The sequence below is a fragment of the Xiphophorus couchianus genome, chromosome 11 (genome assembly GCF_001444195.1).
Source record: "Xiphophorus couchianus chromosome 11, X_couchianus-1.0, whole genome shotgun sequence".
Classification (NCBI taxonomy): Eukaryota; Metazoa; Chordata; class Actinopteri; order Cyprinodontiformes; family Poeciliidae; genus Xiphophorus; species Xiphophorus couchianus.
Genome location: NC_040238.1, coordinates 10,062,536 through 10,076,071, shown reverse-complemented (window position 1 = coordinate 10,076,071; position 13,536 = coordinate 10,062,536). Strand labels below are relative to the sequence as shown.

At 37.4% G+C, this 13,536-nt stretch overlaps 1 long non-coding RNA gene across 1 annotated transcript; it reads right to left on the bottom strand.

Annotated features, from left to right (window-relative positions):
* Positions 1 to 510: 510 nt before the first annotated feature.
* On the bottom strand, positions 511 to 9,414 carry LOC114153515 (uncharacterized). The gene is made up of 3 exons (XR_003597344.1): positions 9,294 to 9,414; positions 9,037 to 9,222; positions 511 to 1,158 (listed from the first exon to the last, which is right to left on the bottom strand). It is a non-coding gene; the product is annotated as an uncharacterized LOC114153515 (long non-coding RNA).
* Positions 9,415 to 13,536: the final 4,122 nt, after the last annotated feature.

The window sequence follows — 13,536 nt, the reverse complement described above, 5'->3', positions numbered from 1 at the left end:
ACTTACTTTGCCAACTTCTCTCAGACATGCATGAATGTTTCAAATTTTGCTGAACAGTAATCTTTTTCTTGTGATTTTTTTAAAAACAATGTTTTAGATGTATTTACACAATCTGGTCTCATGCAGGCATGGAAAAAATCTGTTGTATGCACGTTGTTTTTATGTTCACCTATTGCTGACATGTTTCAGCTTTAAGCTGCTGAACATTTGATTTGTAACATGTGGCAGGTAAATGTGAACAGGCTTATTGGAAGGCAACACAAAAGATTTCCCCAATGAGACAAATGAAAACAATATTATTATTTTAAAATATGAAATGCCAACAATGGAAAAAAATATCAGGGCCTTTTTAAATGCTTTGTAAATGTTTATTTTATTCAACATAAAGCTACGTCAGTATTTTGTCTATATTTTATTTTACAATTCAGGCTTTTATTTACTATATTATTTTATTTTAGGCTTTTATTCAGGCTATATCTTATAGTCTGAATTGAAAATATAATGTGTATATGACATGATTTTCTCTCATCTAGAGGTCATTGTTAGTGACTAAGATTAGCCTATTACAGTCATCAGTTTAATATTAGCTCCAAAGATATGTAAAAAGCTTTAAAAATAATTGCTTTTATTGTAGAAGTGTAATCTCACACTGAAAAATGAGTTAAATCAGTCTTTAATATAAGCACAGTCATTATTCAGGATGCATTACATCTTGAACTCCTTTAAGCAGCATGAGAGTTTAGAAAAAAATCTTGCAGCCTCTACCCAAAATGGATTGTTGGGTCGTTTTGGCAGGATTAGGATCCCAAATATATGAAGACAGCAATACAGACGAGGTTAATCCAGAAATAAATTCAACTTGCTTTAATGACTAACTGAGTAATTATTCCCTATGGGCAAAATCTACAAAGTACCGACAAGAATGTCAATAATTGTGGCTCTGGTGATTTTTGTAAAAAATCTGGTCTTTGAGGATCACTCCTGAAATTTTCTCAATTTTGTAGTATGAAGTCTTGCTGCAGCAAATCATTTCAGCATAACCTGAACATCACTAAATGTTCTATTGTAAATTGTTAGTCGTCATCATGGTCATCTTCCGTTTTCCAACTGTCTCCCAGACTTCACCTCTGGGGGAAGTCCAAGGCGTTCCCAGACCAGCTGACAGACACACAAGTGCCCAGGAGTTAATGACAGATTGGTGATGCTTCATTGTTCTGCTACGTAACAGAGTACATTTTAAATTAACGTCATGAGCTGGTGAATTTCCTGCATAATTTTTTTGAAAGACAGAAATTCATAACTCTATCAATTAAGCCATGTCACCCACATTCTGAAGGCATAAATGTTTGATTGTAGGTAGCCAACTATGTTCTTTTTTCCTATGTTAGCTTCATTGTGACATCTTTGGCAAATCATCAGCAGTGGTTCTGGCCTTTGAACTCTCCCTTCAATCCCATTTCAACTCACTCTCTCATTTTGATTGTTCAATCTTGAACTCTGACCTTAATTGAGGCAACTAAGGATGTTTTTTCTGGTAAGTTATTTTTGTTATGACCTGGATGAGTGGTTGATGTGTTCTTGGAGTAATTTTGGTATCCCAGATAAGGAAAGAATCACTGTTCCATATTTTCTCTATTTGTGGACAATGACTTCCTGGATTAAAAAATGTCAATAACTTTTTTTTTCTACTCTGTTTTGGGATTTTTTTTTTAGATTGGGACATGATTTATTCCTTTTAGTCTACTTCATGTTGCCTGACAAGTTTCTATTTAGGGAATGTAATAATTCTAGTCATCTGGTAGTAATAATGCCTGAATGTAGGTTCAAGGTGATCTAAGCTTTCCAAAATATCTGGTTAATTACACTTCTTTTAAGATTTATCAAGTAAGGAAAACAAATCTTCACACATTTCAGACTTGGTCTACTTAGTCTGGTAATCTTTGATTCAGTTGTTTGATCTGAAGCATTTAAGGGGGGTAAATACTTTTGTACTGCTTTGTAACCTAGTATTAGCTGCAACATGTGAAATGCTTTTGCTATAGGAAAGCAGTGAGACGTTGCAGCTTTTTGTGCTGATCTCAGTAGGCCATTTGCTCCAAAATGGATAGTTTTGGTGCCCCACTTTGAATGAGATAAGATAAAATAACACTTAACTGATTGCCACAGGAACATGCTACAAGTGGGCTCTTGTATCCTGAAAGCAGGGAGTTTCTATCATGAACTTAGTCTCTGGCTTTTAAATAAAGATTTCAGGGACCACGCAGAGCCAAAATAGAGTCTGCGCTGTTTTCAGACAAGTCTCATGACTAAATAAGAAGCAGCCAGGAGACATGTTGGAGTCCCAGCGGCCCCTGGATCCGATGGAGCTGACCGCATTCTACCTAGACTCCACATTAGTCAGAGAGATATACGCCACTTCCTCAGAGGGAAGGAAAGAAAGAGAGTGAGAGAGAAACATTGTCGTCTTCATCAGTCAAGTCCTGTGGCCGATGAACTTCTATCGTCTCCAAGGTTGATAACAAGCCTCTTAAGCTTGGCGGCCAATCAAGCTCAAAGGAGGGAGAGATAGTGGTGGAAAACAAGAAGTCTGCCCGTGGATGTGGAGATGTCTTTCTCCCTCTCCTTCCTCCTCATTTTCAATTTTCCCTTATCTTCCTCTCTCCACAGGGGGAGGTGGAGGGAGGCCTAATAGCTTGTGAGGAGGAGGAGGGTGGGGTTAGGTCTCCCGTCTCTCCAGAGTCTTTTTACATACCAGTCATTCACTTTAACTGGGGAGAGAGAGAAACAGAAAATATCCAGATTAATCATCCAGGGTCACACAGCTTCCATGTTGCCCTCAAAAACAGAGACAGAAAAAAAGAAAAAATAAAAGTCACGAGAAGAGATGATCTGTCCCAGACGTTAGCCTGGTCTTTGATGTCCGTGCCATCACATTAAACTGAAATAAACAGAAACAAGTGGCCGCTGCCGCAGCTCTGTTCAGTGGATTTCATCAGCCTCACCAAGCATGATCCACTCAACATAAAAAAATAAAAGACAAAATAAGTATTTTCTGTAACTACACAATTTGGTGAAACTCTTTGAGAATCTTTGGCATCGATTGTGACTTAGAACTTTTCTGCACAAAATTTTCCTCTCTTTCACAACTTCTTTGACGTTACTCCTAAACATTCCCTTTAACCAAGTGCTCACAACCCGGCTGGACCCATTCCACGACAATGATATAATGTGGGGAAATTGAGAGCTCAGTAAGAGCAGAGATAAGCAACACATGAATGAGTCAAACAGCGGAGGAGCCAAAAAGATCTGCGGCCACGCTGAGCTATGCCTCAAGATAAATGGTAGTTACATGCTCACTGTGACAAAGATAGCATTCTGATAGTTTGCAAGCTTAAATTTTATAGCACAGCATCGAATTTGTACAGAACCCAAAAGTGAGAGGTGTGGCCATAAATCAGTTTTATTGGAGAAAGTCTTTCTTCAGGATAGGAGTGTTACAAATCGCCTCTCAGAAGGAATCAGAGGAAGTGAGACCTCAACTGTGGGAAAAAAGATTCATCCTTCATTAGGACGATGAGGCCATATATTTGGTGATGTTTACAGACAATAGGTATTCATATACTCCTAATCTGAGAACGATTTGGTTTTCACAACTCATACATACCGAGTATTTTTGTGGTTTCTAGTCTTGAAATAAGAGAAAACTAATTTATAAATAACCTTCTGGCAAGATATAGTAGTTTAGCATTGATAAAAATAGTACTAGTTCCACTGGCAGATTTTTTTCACTTGTAACACAGGCAAAATATCTTATTACAAGTGAAATAATCTAAAACAAGCTCCTACATTGTGCTGACAAGTTACTTTTGGCTTAGTTTTGTCTTATTTCATGTTTACTAAAAACGTATGCACTAAAAACTAGACCAAAAGTCCTTGGTAAGATGTGTTTTTACAATGCCACGTAAAGGAACCTCTTTTGAACATTCTCAAAAATAAAAGTAAACATTTGACGAGCGATAAGAAGATGGAACAGTAGAATACTGTGATTTATTGGGGCAAAGGAAGGAATCTCGTGTTTGTTGTGGTCAAAACTCCCATCTCTGTCAATGCCTGATAGCAACTCACATTATTGGTGGATTGAGCTGGTTTTGTGGGAGTTTGGCAATAAGCCCAATGTGTTCAAAGGAATTAAACACCTTCATGGCATATCTATCAGTTTTTGCATGGACCCAAATATGAAGTAATTGTATATTTCTCAAACATTCTGTCCTGTCATGTTGCTTTATGAGGTACAGGTGGAATTCCCTTTCTGCCTTCCAGGCTGAATAAATTCTCCATGCTGCATTTTTGTTCACCCACATTCGTAAAACAGCAATGCAAATGTTTTCTTGGCTCTTTTTACACCACAGATTTTTTTTTATTAATCTATTCTCTGGATTTACAGTTCAATACATTGTCATAGCCAATTTAAAATTATATTCCTTAATAAAATGTGTTTAATAACAACATATTGCGGTTTAATAAAGTGAAATTGTGTTTTACACAATTTCACTTTACACAGTTTATACTGTGTAAGTTTGTCCCAGTGCAGGTTGGTGTTTTTTCGTTTATGGCATGTTATTTCTTCCTTATTTGATTCTTTTTTGTGATTGTTCTATATATAAAACTTCTAATATGTGCAGAAAATTTACTTTTAAAATGATTGTTATAAAAATTCGGACAAGCTGTCACTATCATGGCAGAAACATGACATCTCACCAAATATTTTCTTTGTCTAGTTTGCGTCCTAATACACTTGAAATAAGATACAACTATCTTACAAGTAACATCTGAGCAAGATTTAGGAGCTTGGTTTAAGCCAGTAATTCCTTTATATTGATTAAAACCTTCTAGTTCCACTGCAAAAGAGGCAGACTCTCTGTAGCTTCATGAAGTTGTGTGAAGTTATGGTGAAGGGTATTTTGGGTCAAATATGATAAGACTGTTACAAGTCTTCTCCCTCTTTTTTTCCCACAACTCCCCCTTTCTTCAACGTACCTCCTCCTCTTTCCACACCTTGTCTCTTCTCTGTCTCACATCAGCTACCCTTATATCATCGCATTTGGGCAAGGAACCGTAAACTCTTTTCTTCTGAACTACATTTCCCTCAACCTGGAGGGAAAAGTAAATTTTTCTTGCTTTGCATCATTTGGCAGCATGACGGATGAATCTTTAAAGGGATACAGGATTAGTATGTTGGCCTAAATATGTTGTAATTTTCCAATTGACTAAAGAATTGCTGTTTGTGATACACCAAAACTCATAATTACTTCAAAAAAATTACATCTTTTGTTATATTTTTCACCCATGGAAGTTGCCATTTTTTTCACCTGCTGGGTTTGATGACGTCGGGTTCGTTCTGTACTGGAATCTACAGAGTAAATACAGGAAGGCTAACTTCACCTGAGTTGTTATTTCTCATATTACGTTTGACCGGTGTAATTTTTGTTCACACACATATAAAAAGAAGAGCGGAGTGGGAGAGCCAGAGCCGAACACGACTTCCGAAGGACCTCCATTTGTACTCTCAACATTTCTCTCCAGAAGACCTTGAGTCATTTGTATGAGAAAAACTGACTAAAGTTCTAACAGGTGATCATTACCTTCGCAAGTTGAAAATAATTGCCGGGCCAACAGTTTTTATCCCCAAAGTGCCTAAACCCTGCGGCTACTGGCTAGGGAACAAAAAACATTGAGAGAAACATCAGACAGACAGAACTGGAAGTTCTTTTAAATGCCAGTGGAGGTCTGCGGCACTACTGCTGCCACGTTTACATCCGGACGAAGACCAGACCATAAACAGCTGTTACCGGACCGGACACAGAACTACAGAACTACTTACTTGCTCACATGGTCCGACCAGAGGTATGTGTCATTCATTGTTTCATTTAAAAAGCTGAAGGTAGCAGTAGCAGCAAAACACCAGTTCCCATGGCCAACTCTGTCCTCTTCCTCCATTTGGTCCTCCTCATCTTCATTACTTGTTGTGATTTCTACATTACGATTGATTTCAACGCGCTCAGGTTCAATTTGGAAAGGTTACTCATATACTCTTATATTTTTCATTATTTGCATGTCAAGGGGGAAAAAACAGCTGATGTTTCTTTAATGAAACGATAAAATTAATACAATTTTGGATGAAGAATTACAGGTGGAGTATAATTTTTATCTGGCAAAGAAGAAAAAAACTACAGACAGCATAGTAGTCATATAGTGACTTCATTAGCTGCTCACATTTTTGTGCTGACATTTTCGCCCACTCAGCATTTTGCTGATGTCATTTTGTTTTTTTTGTCTTTTGACTTTAGTTTTCATAAGTTTCAATACAAGACAATAAACCGAGGAAAACTGGAAACACACTTATATGCAGTAGTAATAATGACTGCACACAAGTTTGTTAAAATGTATGTAAAAAATATGTAAAATTAGTAACCTGCTTCACGTCCTGATTGTTTATAATTATTGGGTTGGCCTCCCAGCCAGACGCATCTATTTTATTTTACTAACATTTAGGTTAAGAGAGCTGCTCTTAAGTCAAGAGATGCCAGTAGTGGCACAATGAAAGTAGGTGGGGTTAACAGTCTGCAGACAAGCTAGCAGGACCATCATCAGCATATTTTATAAAGGGGAAGAATTTTTATGATCTGAAAATAACAAGAGATAACACACATCCCTGTGGAGCACCTGTTTTTGTCACTACACAATCTAAGCAATTGTTATTACAAATGCGTTGTAAAGTGTCTTTCGACAACACTCAAGTCAGAATATTAATATAGAACTCATGTGACTCAATGCTGAGGTTACTATATGTATTTACATTACACAAAAACTCTTTTCTTATTAACAATTGCTTCTCTAAGCCCCTTGCCAATGTTTTTCTATCTTAACAACTTTGTCAAAGCCTACTTGTGTGCTCCAGTTAGTTGATCGATTCATTAGTGCCTTTGATTAGCAGTAGCTGGCTAATCTGTGTTGCTGGTTTTGAAGGGTCAGTAATATGTAAAATATACTATTTTTTTTGTTTTAAATCATGTTTAATCTCATTCCCTCATCAAAAACATACCTAGAGTTTTGCCTTGAATGTGTCATGCATGTTTGAGAAATCCTTTAATCTCCATGGCAACCATTCATGCAAAATATCTGGGTGAACCTACGTAGTCCCACCTTCGAAACTCAGCTGCTTCTAGGAGTTGCAGTTTCCAAGCCTCCGAGCTTCCACTGAAGAGAACACCTGACCCCTGTGACACTCCCACTCAGCTCCTTCAGACTAGCTAGCAGCAATTAGCAAACACCTGATGTAACTGTGTATCTGTTGAGCTCATTATATGAACTACTTCTCAGTGAAACACTGGCAAAGATGTTAAAGGGTTAATAGAAGAGCCATGTTGTGATGAGTTTCAGAATTTCAAGGCATTAAATTGCAAAGTCAAATTTAGCTTAAGTCATAGTCAAATATATATAGTACATATGTACAGTATATGGCACTATGTGCCTGGGAAACACATAATACTACTCGTTCAACTTCAGGGTTTTTTTTTATAGATAATAATTAATATTGAAATTATTTGTAATTTCTAAAATTGTCCTAGATTAAAATTAAGCGGCATTACTGTATATTTTGTGTAATATTGATTAATCCTAGAGCTGCTCAGACAACTGATGGTTTAAAGAAAAAACAATGAGCAGTGAAGAGTTCAAGAGTCAGATAGTTTCTCAACATCCCAAGAGGAAAAATAAAAGTGAAGTAGACTGTTAAGAGTGTGTGTCGAAAAGAGAAACACACACACACACATGCCTCTCCATCACCCTGGTACCCCCCCACCCCATGGTTCTCTAATGTCGCTCCTGCAGGGCAGATAAGGCCGAGCAGGGCTGTCAGCAGACGCCATGTCTGTCACTGTTCTCTCACGCACACACTCACACACCCACACACACAGAAGGACGAACCTACGGATTAATGTATTAGTCCATCAATTACAGTCCAGTGTGTGCTCTAAACTAGACCATAATCAGATCGCTCCAACCAACACAGCTGCAAATGCCCTCAAGATGCACTTAGAGAGGACTGTAGTTTGATTGTCTCAACCACCAGTGACTACATTAGCTGTGAGCAGTAAATGTAATAGCTTGCATTTGGGAAGCCAAAGAAAACCAAAACACAGCAGGGAAGAAAGCTATTGAGCATGTGTGTTTTTAGAGTACATGCATTTTGATACATTTCTATGTCCAAAAACTGAGAACATAGTGTGGTAGGATCAGATCTTGGAGAAGGCTCTCAGCTTATATAGCTGAACAAATAATAAACAGAGAAATGCACCAGCACATTCTTCATGAGAAGCTATAGATAAAAAGAGGATTAATTTATCAGACAAACAATGATCAGAATACACAGCCAGTAAAACTCAAAGGAAATTAAACTGTTAGTTAGTATAAGCCAGTTGATTATCTGACTTGCATGCAATTGAAAGTCTGTGGAGACTTTTTATCTGGCAAAGACTTTTTTAACTAAAAATAAAAAAGTCCCCCGGAATCTTTAAGATTTCAACAGTTTGTAAGAAATCATACTTCAATAATGCAAGGCGCTTTCCATACAGAAGAACTCTACTAAAAAAGTTTTCAATGAATTTCAAAGATGGAAAAAAAAAACAAATGGAGGAGGAAGCAAGGTGACAAAATAAAAAAAGGGACATAAGGAACTTCAAAATGGCCCAAGCAGAGGAAGGGAATTTCAGCAGAGGAACGTAACAGGGTGAAGGTTCAGAACACGTGGAGGAAAGTTCATTTATTTACTTTCTGGCCTGGAACATAAACTGATAATAAGTCACCCAGCAGGGGCCTTTGGATCTCCTTCCAGCCGTGTTACAGTAAAGGATTATGTCTCATTAAAAAGAGGAACTGAATCAAAACAACTTGTTGCAGTGAAACGTCGAGGCGGCTGCCAAGACACCATGTAGCAACGCTGCCTACTTCCGTGAGCGACTTTCCAAATACACCAACCTGTCTTTGGTCTCCCAGGCACTCGGCCAAGCCCTCATCCCATGATTTCTTCAAGCAACTTTCCCAGTCTTGTGCCTTGTAAACGTCAGCGGTGTTGTGGTAGTGGTTGGAATGGATGGATGGTGTTAAATCCTCCAGACATTGAGTCCAGCGCAAAGACATTTTTCTCCTCGGCTTCACCTTGTGCTGGAAAGTAAATGTTTAAGTGAGCGGCAATAAACAGCCCTAAATCATCACAGCGAGCCATGAGTGCACACCTTATGGGGGAATTCTGGGAAATAAAAGCTGTCCCATGGCTTCACCGGTCGGTTTAAGGTCAGTGTTGGCAACCTCTCGGCTGCTGTCCCCGTCACTGTCTCCGATTGTATCGCAGTCATCTCTCAGCCTTAATCCCGCTGCTGCAGATAGAGCTGTGGAACATTTTTAAGCAAAGCGCTCTTGTGGGAAACCTTATCTTGTCCGGTGCATAACAAAAAGGTCTTCACCCAGGATGTAAACAGGGTTCAGTTTATTATATTTTTTGAAATATTTGATTTTCACCCAACTTTTTTTTGGCAAGGTTTTCTCCAAAAACCCAAACAAATCATTACTGTAATCGCAGTTTTCTTGCACGACCTTAAGGTTACAATCCACAGTTCTAGCAAGAGACAGACCGACCCTTAATAGGGTGGCCGTTCCGTTTCATCCCCACAAACATGGAGCATGACCTGACGGAACCCACCATGTTGACTTAATGAATTAAATATGCAATAAAAAAATATGAAATACGCTGTCTGTCCATGCTTTCTGTTTTGGAAGCTACAGAAAAATGCAGCTCTAGAAAGCATTAACTTTTAAAACATTTTACAATTACCTTTGCTTTCTGTTTCCCTGGAGAAAAATGGCTTCGCTAAAGGCAGTTTTTCAACAGTTTGTGACCAGAAATAATGAAAGCGCTGCAATGAAACCAGTTTAAGTGATGTTTTTATTGTTAATAATTCACTTAGTAAAAGTGAAAACAACATATTAACTTTCCTTCAATCGAGGTAAAGAGTGGCTATAAAATGTAGCATCTATCATAATCTGATGAATGGAACAGCTTGTTTATTTTCTCTCTGAATCCCTCTGAACTTCTGTAAAGCTTTATCTCCAGTACACCAGGATTTATTCTTAGTAAATTTTTGGTTTACGTGCCTCAAGTCCAACACAACCAGCTATAAAGTTGATCATTTATGAATCTGAAGAAAATAAAAATCAGCCAAAACATCATGCCTGTTCAAATACAATTAAAATGTATCTGATTAAGAAGTCATTCTGGACAAATACAGTATACCAAATATCAAATTTAAGACTTTTAAAGACTATTATGAATCCAAGTTAAGATAGACGTAACACAACATTTACAACCTTTAATTAATGTATTTAAAGTCAAGTTATGGATAACAACCAACAGATATGCGTTGTTGGTTAGGCAGATGTTAAATTAGAACCTTTGCTCCTCTGCGTCAAAAGGACATAGGAGGTTTTCCAGCCTTGTTCCGCTGGAAAGAGACTCAGAGGAAGACCAGGAAAACACTGGTGGAACTATTTATATATATTCTGACCTGGGAACTGTTCTCCCTGTGATTCAGTCCTGGATAAGTGGAAGAAAATAAATGGATGGATGGAAGAATGGATGGATGGATGGATGGATGGATGGATCTCAGACACAGCAGAAGTATTATAGACACTACAATTGTATTTCCATATTCTGCTAATGTTGAAAGAAAGCACAACTTCTCAACTGTGGAAACGCCACAGATGAGAAACACCACAGGTAAAATCACACATTTTGAAACGTGAAATTGCACAATTATAAAGTCAATGGAAACACAGCTGCTGCCACAGCAACAGTAGGGATCATACAGTGATTCTAAATAATAAAACAGTTGAAGCCCAAAGCCTGTCTAAATTTCTTCATAATTTTCAACTGTTTGTTGTGATTCATTTGTCAACAAGTGACAGAAATCATGCTTATTCTAAACTCATTAGAAAATCAATAGAAATTAATATGACCTTAAACTACTGTGAATAATTCATTGAGCTTACTGGACTATGAGCTCAATTAGGGCTGTACAATTAGGATCAATTAACTAATTGATCCTAATTGTACAGGATCAATTAGAATGTAATGACTGAATTGAGTGTTTTTTATAAAATGACATTTGTTGTGAACTGGAGCTGAATAAATCAATTGAACTGAATATATTATTAGAAATCACTTAATTTCTCATTTTTCGCATATGAAAAAAATCATATTGTTGCTATGTTGCAGATTTTCTCATGTCTTCATAATTAATTCACAGCATTTCATTATTATGGATAATTTTTAATCAACATTTTACAAATTGCAAAGTTTCTTCACTTCTTACTGTTTGCCAGATGTTGCTACAGTATTTTACAGTGAAACTTTGTAGATTTTATTCTTTCTAATAGTTTCTGCAGGAAACGGCAAACATTTGTCTTATCAGATCATTAAATTCTCCTTTCACCGATCAATTTTACTTTGTAGAAATTTTGAAAATGGTCAGGTTTTTATTTTGCCGTCGTTTGTTTTTGGACTGCACCGGCCAAAACCTATCCACGCCCCCTCCTCAGCACCACACCACTCCCACCCGCCTCCCCAAGCCCCCTCAGTATCTCTGAGCTCCCAGGAAGCTGCTGGGCTTGGCTGGAGCCAGAGTTCTGCCCCATCCATCATCCTTATCAGGGAGTCTGGCTGCATTGAGAGGAGTAGAAGAAGAAAAAAAGAGAAGAAGAAACGACAGAGAGATGGAAAAAATTGTGCGTTTAGTTTAAATTCTTAATCTTTTTTATTCAATAAAAGACAAAAAAAAAAAAGGTGAGAGAATGACTTTTACACCAAAATCTTTTATCCCAAAAACATGACGCATTCCGAGAAAGGAGAGACGAAGAACGATAAGCCCTGATGCAGACAGAAACAGCAGGCCACATCAAAGCCTCCTGTTCGAGCTTTTTGGATGGTTTCAGGGGGTCTTTGGCTGTGGATGGCTGGGCTTGGGTGGGTTTGGGTGGGGAGGATGCTGATGAGGGCGCTCTGCAGTTACAGTGGCTCATCAAAGTCCCGGCAGCAGTCTGACCCCGCACCGGCCCGGTCCAGAACATCTTTTTACAGCTCCGTTTCAAATAAACAAGACACAGCGAGCTGCACAAAGATGGAGCGCAGGAATGTCCAGAGAGACTGCTTTGGTCCTGATAAAGTGTTTATGGTGGGAGCAGACGGATAAAGAGCCATAACTGTCAGCGTTACACAGATTGGGAACACTTTCCCTGCTGCGGCGCAGGCAGAGGATGAGGATGTGTCCTGCTTGTTTCTGCTGCCCGCTGGACTGTAACTGATACAAACCAGGGTGCAGGTTTATGTGTTTCCTACTAGTGTTAAGGAAACAGGCTCAAACGCACACAGGTAATGCCACATTGGTTAGGGTTAATTGTAAAACTATGACTCTATATGATCTTGTTATAAAGAGAAACCAATAAAGATTAACGAGAAAATAATTTGAATTTCTCTGTGGAGCCTATAAATATTTTATGTTACATTTTTACTAAAGATCTTTTATTTAATTTTGTTTTGTTTTGCAAATCCTGGAATGTCTCAATGCATTTTTAAATGTTGTTGTTTTATTTTAATTTATTTTATTGAGTCTGATAATAATGTTAAAGGCATCTGCAAGTCACTTTAAATAAAGAAGCCAGGATTAATCATTTTAAAATGTTTGAGGGAAAAATATATGGCCAAACACTAAAAAAAAAAAAAAAAATCATAAGTTTTTTCCCCCAAATTCTGATGAATGTTTTTTGCAATTTTATTAGATTTTATTCCTTAGTTGGAAAGAAATCAAAACAAAATAAAAATTTCACTAAAATACTGAACATATACTTAAAAGCTTTTTTTGTGCTCAATGTTTTTTTTGTTACATTTTACTTTTTACTAATTTTCCAAATGTTATTGGAATATTTTCTACATTCTTATTTCATTTTATTTCTTGATGTTAGCTTATTATTATATTGCAATAATTAGATAAAGGTATGTCAAAAAAAATTTTTTTGTACAAAAAGATATATTCTGCAGATTCACATCAGCAAGGGTTCATAATGTCTGATAGCTCAGCTCCAATAGACTGTGATTTTACCAGAACAAAGCAACCAGAGTCTGGATTTACCAAAAGGTGCACTTCAAAAATATTCATAGGGAATTCTTAGGTTGAAAACTCTATTATTATAATTGTTAACATTTTATATGGCTAAACAGAAACAATCCTGGAATCTGACAGAAAACAGACACAGCAGAAAAGTCTGAGATGACATTAATAAGCTCACTGTTATTTGTGGCCACAAAACAAATCCAATTCTTACGATAAATGACGTACAACTAAGAGATGCAATATGTAGTCATATATATTTCACTCAAACTCTAACTTGGGTTTTTGACAGCAAATCATATTTCTACGGGAGACGTTG